We start from the raw sequence: 7,223 nt of genomic DNA on the forward strand, positions 1-7,223 counted from the left end.
GACACAAATTGACCTTAAACTTGTAGCAGTAAGTGACACTGAGGTCTGCTGACAAATGTTTGGAGTGACAGTGTTGGCAACTTAAGTACAATGATTTAATTTTTCATTTTTTCCCCTGAGATATAGCTGAGGTGAGACTGCTAAAATGACTCAGTATTTTCCACCTGTGCATTATAAATCTTTAAGCAAAACCGATACAACAGCAAGGACAAAGGCAGACTAGAATATCAGAGAGCCAGATTCAGTGCCAAAAGGGAACAAGGAAAGCTCATTCACAGAAACACTGGACAGAACTGGTGGTAAGCCCAGTGACCTGAGTACCTGATCCTGTTATCCCAGGATTCCTCTAGCATCAATGGCAAGAGGTGGCACCTCCAGCAGAGGCTGATGATTTTAAGAGCTTGAAATACTCTGACACCTCCCTGAAACACATAGATAGATTCATAAATCCAGCTGATGAAACTAAAGAGGGTCCACTACAAAGCAAGCTAAAGGCTTAGTCTGGAAGCAATTCCAGATCCTACGGTTCCCAGTTTTGTGCTTTAACTCTTCTTGGTCTGTAGAATGAACGTTGAATATAAGAACTGCATAGTCAAATATAAGGTGTTTTTTTTTTTTTCCACTAAAGAAAAGCTACAGTTCATCTGTTGAAGTTAGTGACCAAGCTGCAGGTACTCAACACCCAAGCCATTGCAAGAATGAATATAGGTCAGCCTAGTCACTGAGTACCAGTTCAGCAAATGTTCTGGGTTGCAGTACCATCCCTAGAGATACAGACAAAAATAAACTAAAACATGCAGCCACAGTAAAGTGACTCAATGCTACTGATTGAATAATTCCCTTTTTTTAGAGTCTGTTTGCCCAGATATGCATCCTACTCATTGTCAAAGCAATTTTGGCCCAGTGAGCCAGAAATAGGTTTGCACTGCTTGCTGCAAAATTACAGGCTGCTCCTGCATTAGAAATGGAATCATGCGGAAATGATTCTCCAAAAAATGCTAATGAGTGGATGCCTCATTTCAATCACTACTTTATTACAGCCAGAGAACCAGAACTACCCAAGATTGCAATGTATGTTTTTGTGTTTCTCCTACGCAGATTTAAGCACACTGTTCTGTTGTGTGTTTTTTTTTGGTTAGTTGTTTCTTTTTGTTTTGTTTTGTTTTGTTTTTTACCCCAGAACTGAAGGTCCACAGCATCTCTCAGGTGGCATTCCAGACATGCAAGATCTAGATTTCCAAAATGAAGACCAGAGATCAAGTTTTGTATTGTAACTCTCTAGTGATAAGCACCTCAGGAATGAGTTTACCCATCAGAACTGCTTCTCCTGTAAGTTTTCTTCTGATTGTATTTGCCATAACTACATGTGCTGTTTTTCAAAACTGAACAATTTAGACAAGTGAATGTCTGCACCTCTGATAGCTTTTAACAGGCTGAGGCAGGGCTGTAGATGAATGCCCCACATTTATACTTTCCTTCGTAAATAGTATATAAAATGAAGTGTCACTCAGCAATTCAAAGGCAGACTCGCAATCCCACCATACAAGTTCTTTTTTCTTTTTCTGTCTGGAATACAGCTGGCATGCTGAAATGTGACTCTGTGTGCAGATTAGTCTGTGTTAGCACCAGTATCTACAAATGTTCTTTACACAGGCACAAAAAATAAATACAGCAATAAATACAGCCCTTCGTGATTTAGGCATGGCTGATGTAGAGCCATGGAATTACTACATCCTTCATCCTGCCAATAGAATAGGAGCTCCCAATGCAAGCAAGATGTTACAGCAGGACCAAAATAGTAATAAAAGATGGTTTTCAGACTACCACCACACAAACTAGGCACCTATAATGGCTACTGTTTTTTTTTGCTACCATATCTCATTAGAAAACACTGTCAAAACATCAGTGTCCATCTGAACAGAAAGCTGGAAACTATAACTAAATTCTTCCTCTCTGCAGCATAAGGTAGATACCTCAGTGAACTGCCTCTACTGACAGGCTGAATGTTGCATCTATAAAATGAAAGAAGAAATTTAATCTGGTTCCCCTAAACTGGCCTATGTACAGAAAGATGCCATCATGATTTTGACAGATTTAACTTGTGGCAGTACTAAAACTAACTTCCAAAAATTCATGGCCTTATGAGATGTAGAGAAGTGACATTTTCTTCCTCCTTAAGAAAATTGTCAGCAAGTTCTGCACTGTTAGCAACTTTCACATCGCCTCAGAATATTGAGTATTGCCTAAGATATTTTTTTCCCGTATCAAACAAAGAAAAAATTTAAATATGCAGAAACGTGTTTATTAGTGGTTGACATCTCCAGCATATTTCTATTGCTGTCTATTCAAATAATGGACCGGCAGTCTCAGTGTTTCCGAGCAATACTCAACAAGAGCATTTTCTTTACTTCATCACCCACAAGACATTTAGCTATTATCCTATATGATCTACTGCATAAAGGCATTTTTAAAACCTAGGCATTTTTATTTCTGTAAAATAGAAATGGTTTTGAAGGTGGCTGGTTGTTCTCACAAGCAAAGGGATGTTGCATAATCATAGAAACGCTGAATTGTCTGAGGATCCATTCAGCTCAAATAGTGCATCGAGCACAACAAATACTTTTTAAGATCCAAGACATTATAAGTTAATTTTCCATTTCCATTACACATTAAGTAGTACAGATGGTTCCATAAGAAATCAGCACATGATCAAACTATGAGGAAGTAGACTATAGAAAGTGATATTTTTCTACCAGAGTGCACAGCAACATAAGACCTTCCCCTTCTGAGCAGTTTTGTTCTCACTGTGGCTGTGGGCTGCTCAGCTACCACGGACCCACTTCCAAAATCTTTTACAGGCACGCATGATAAACTGTGCATCACACTCAGGTGATTCCTTGGTTTGCTTTCCCGAAGGGAATATACATGCCAAAGCAATTGAGTAGGTTGAATGGTAAACGTGATGCTAAAGTCATTTTAAAAAAAAATGGAGATGTGCCCAAGTTGACACATAAATCTTTGTGGCACATATTATGTTAGCAAAAATCCTGGTAGATAAGGGAATGCCAAGTTCCTTTGACATTTCAGTAATTACAAAACACTTTCAGTAAGAGCAGCAATATTAAACTTCGGTTTTCTTAAAATTCCTACTTGAGTATTTCCAGGCTGCAGTAATTAACCCTCCAACTTCAGCTAGATGATATTTCTGCTTTCTGTTTTGATACGAATTTTGCTGAAGTTAATGGAAAGATTTCTATTGGCTTGCTTAGGATTTGTTTTCTTTGGGATTTTGTGGGGTCTTCCCTGGGAAAATGTTCTGTGTTTCTGGCAAAATGACTGCAACAGCTCCTGTTTTTCTCCTCTACAGCTTGGGAAAAGAGGAGTCCAAGAGTACCACTCCAACTTTTTGCATATCTTAGCCTTTTTGTATTCAACACATAAATAAGTTAATCAAAATCACAGCTCAGGCAATTGTCTTAAATTCCAGGGAGTTACTACAGAAATACATTAAAGGTTAGAGGCTGGCAAATGCTTTTGTCTGCTGACAAAAATCTTGAAAAGACAGCTAGTTTATGCTGTGAAATAAGAAAATATTTTAGATTTCTCATTTTTGCAGGATTGAAGACTACTTTCTGCCCAAATCTGACAGTGTTCCTCTTTTTCTTAACTCTCTCACATGAGTATTTATGGGATTTAGCTATTAATAGCATTTTATTTGCAACATAGAAAAATTATAAACTTTAATTATTAGAACAGTCCATATGTGCAAAAATTAAATTCACCTCCAAAGCCAAGAGATTAATTCATGGTCAGAAGAACATGTAATTAGGAAAAAAATCAGAAATGTGCTCCCATTCTGCATTTTACTGAAATGTTCAGTAATATGGAAGGAGTAAAAATTGTATAGAATTTAGTCTAATTCAGACAGGGTAGAGTAGATAACCTCTCCTGCTAATATATACAATAATATATGCAAATGCTGCGTATAATCTGCAAAATGACCATCTTTGCAGATTGTAAGGGGAGGGAAGGGAGTTAAGTTATTTTTGTTCCACTGGTTTAGACATTTTTAGACAGTAAGCTGCTGTTCAAGGAAAAATCCCCATTTAAAATGAATTTCCTCACATCTGTGGTCCTATGCTATTCTTTTGCTTTGATCTCTCTTTCCTGGAATTTTCTGGTTCAGTCGGGATATATTTTAATATAATTTTCTTTAAAATACGAAAATACAACGCTGCTGATTTCTCTCTCTTTTTTTTTTTTTTTCTAAATAACCTTTTATTTATAATCAAGAAGTGGTGAATTTGAGAATTATTTCAAGGGCTCCAGTGCAATACTTCAATGCAATGCTTAGTGAGAATTTTAAAATAAATACATGGAAGCTTGGACTAATTCAAAGGGCCTTATCAAATACTGTAGTCCAATGTTTTACTGGACATATTCTTTAATATGAAATACACTACGTTTTATCTTTTCTGTGTTACTAACAAACAGATTGCATGAGTAAAGAACAGGTTTCACAGTTATTCTGGAGACTTCTAAGTGCTTTTCAAGAAAGATTTTGGTATTGCGTCATTCAGTGCTCTAAGATCTTGCTACATCTTGTAGAAATTTTGAAGCAGTCTGGTCAGAGCACAGTACTGTCACTTTCTATTAACCTTTTTTTGTTGTTGTTTAATATTACTAAAGGCAGAAGTACCAGAAATACAATGGCCTGATGGAGCAAATTTCTTAGCAAGCATAAAAAGAGGAAAAGAAATTCCACCGTTCTCCTAAAAGTCTGCCTGAGTCTTTCAGAGCATCAAGGAGCTGGAGCCTGATACCTATTAGAATTTATTCCTAATAGAATTCTAAGTGGGAATGGGCAAAGCAGAAGCAAAACTTCTCTACCATATTTTCGCTGATTGTCGAGAAGGGGAGGAGAGAAATGAATGACGATTTGATGATGGCAGAGGCTTCCCAGCTGAAGTACAGGTGGTATTGCTTGCAAACGCCCCGCTTTTCTGTACTGCTGTCTATCCTGTTTACACATATGTACACTGCATTGCAAATTGATCTCTGAGCTGAGAGAGAAGCACTATTTTACGTTTATTTTGAAACTCAATATTAAATGAAAAAATAAGTTGCTCGGAAATCTGAGGCTATAAGCACTGACATCATGCTCCAGGAACTGATGTTTCCTTTCCTACATTTCTCCAGTCTGTGCTACTACTCCTTCCCACCCCTCTTAAGCCCTCCTGCTGATTTAAGTCCTGGGAATCCCAAGATATCAAATTTGGTTAAAAAGTCTTTTTACAACACAGAAGTAAGAAAGGATATATCAGGGAGGGACACTTGAAATTTAGAGACAACAAACAGATTTAGGCACTTCGGTTTTGTTAGTCTGTAAAGATCTTTTCAAATACCTGCCTCCCTAACCAAAACTAAATCAGGAAAAAGAAGAAAAAAAAATACCACTCTCTGAACTTCCCTCCAGCCCAAAGCAGAGACAGCTTCCCAAAGCACATTCACAACAGCCTGGCCTACGGCATGTCCACACTGATTCTGTTTTCTCCTTGCTGTAGGAAGAAATACCCCAAAGATTAGAATCGTTTCTCTACAATGTTTCTGTCTGCTTAGGATGAGCAAAACCTCTAATACTTGTTAACAGAAGCATAACAAAGACTTAGCATAAATGCTTTAAACAGACATAAAACTAAACTTCCAAACTGCCTACAGAAGGGAGCCTAAATCAGTTCAGATTCTCTATAACCACAAAGTTTTGAGCAACTAAATTCTGCAGATGCCAAGGAGCTTTTTGTTTGTTTTTTTCCTGTATAGCTACGGCTTAAGAATCTTATACTTCTCCTTTGTAAGTAAGTAATTTTGGTAACTCCATCTCTTTCACAGAAATGACAACCTCCAAGCATGGAACCAAGGAAAAGGACTGGTAATAACCTTCTAATGAATAATTATTTAAAAACAAAACAAAACAAACAAAAATAAAATAAAAACAGTAACACTTCCGAGGAAATGTTCTGTATAGGAAAATATTTTCCAATCCCAGCCTTGTGAAAGTACTCTTTTTCAGGGAAGACTGTTAAAAGGATTGCTGTGATGAAAGACGTATCTGAATGTCCTGAGGAAACAAATTAAAAAGAAGGTGCCTATTTTCTGCTGCTTTCAGGACACCAAATCAAGAATACAACTGCTGCCTCACGTTTGCTCATACCATTCATTAATCTTACGTTTTTCAAGTGGCTTGGAAATCCCCATCTATCACAGAGACCAACAATTGTGTTACTGGACCAAGATGAATCTTGATCAAAAATATTGAATCTATCCTTAGAAAATAAGAAATTTGGCAATTCAGACAGTACAGTCAGTTAATTAATGTACTAATATTACCTCTAACAGCTTTCTAGACATACGCACAAGATGAGTACCTCCTAGAAAGTGTCATTTTAACATGAGAAACTTTATTTTACAATGCTTGCATAACCAGTATTACATAAATATATATGAAGTATACATAAGTGCATGTGTGTGATGTGTTTGATAAATATACATCCTGCCTATTATGTTACATCTATTCATTTTGCTGGGAAATGGCCATCAGATGAAAACATTTCTTCTGGCTGAGAATAAATTTGACAGAAAATTGAAAACAGAGTTTCACTGAGTTGTAGATTTGCATTCAGGAAATACAACCTATGGTTCAGTAGGGCTTGTAATAGCATGGCAACTTGCAGAGCACATTCACAAAGCAGGAACATGACCAGTGATGAATATCCATGTCCTTTCTCCACCATCATCCTCTTTGTTTGATTGAGCATTGAATACATTTTCTGGCATAGGAGCTTGGCATTGTTTCTGCAACGCAAGCCAAATACATATATTTTCTAATTCCACCAACATTTCCCTCTAAAAATTTCTGTGTTAATACATTTGAAGATTAAAGCGGTGCATACTAATCTGGGATATCTCAGGAAATTCTCAGAAGTGCTGTTTCATCAGTAAAAGAAATAGTGCACATTTTAGATGCACTATAAAATATTTATACATAGTTCTTCATTAATTTTATTCCATATTAATGTCTGGTTGGTACCTTCTGAAAGAAAAATGAGCATACAAGATAATAGTAAATCTAAATTAAAGAAAATAATTTAATCAAACTGTGGCCGAATTGCAGGAAGCACTATAAATCCACACTATAAAATTGGCATCAAGGTTTTTCAGGACTC

At 36.8% G+C, this 7,223-nt stretch overlaps 1 long non-coding RNA gene across 1 annotated transcript; it reads left to right on the top strand.

Annotated features, from left to right (window-relative positions):
- The first annotated feature begins 1,199 nt into the window (after nt 1-1,199).
- Nucleotides 1,200-6,546, top strand: LOC118244652 (uncharacterized). The gene is made up of 3 exons (XR_004777614.2): nt 1,200-1,329; nt 4,690-4,974; nt 5,890-6,546. It is a non-coding gene; the product is annotated as an uncharacterized LOC118244652 (long non-coding RNA).
- The last annotated feature ends 677 nt before the right edge of the window (nt 6,547-7,223 follow it).

This window comes from Cygnus atratus, chromosome 5 (assembly GCF_013377495.2).
Source record: "Cygnus atratus isolate AKBS03 ecotype Queensland, Australia chromosome 5, CAtr_DNAZoo_HiC_assembly, whole genome shotgun sequence".
Taxonomy (NCBI): Eukaryota; Metazoa; Chordata; class Aves; order Anseriformes; family Anatidae; genus Cygnus; species Cygnus atratus.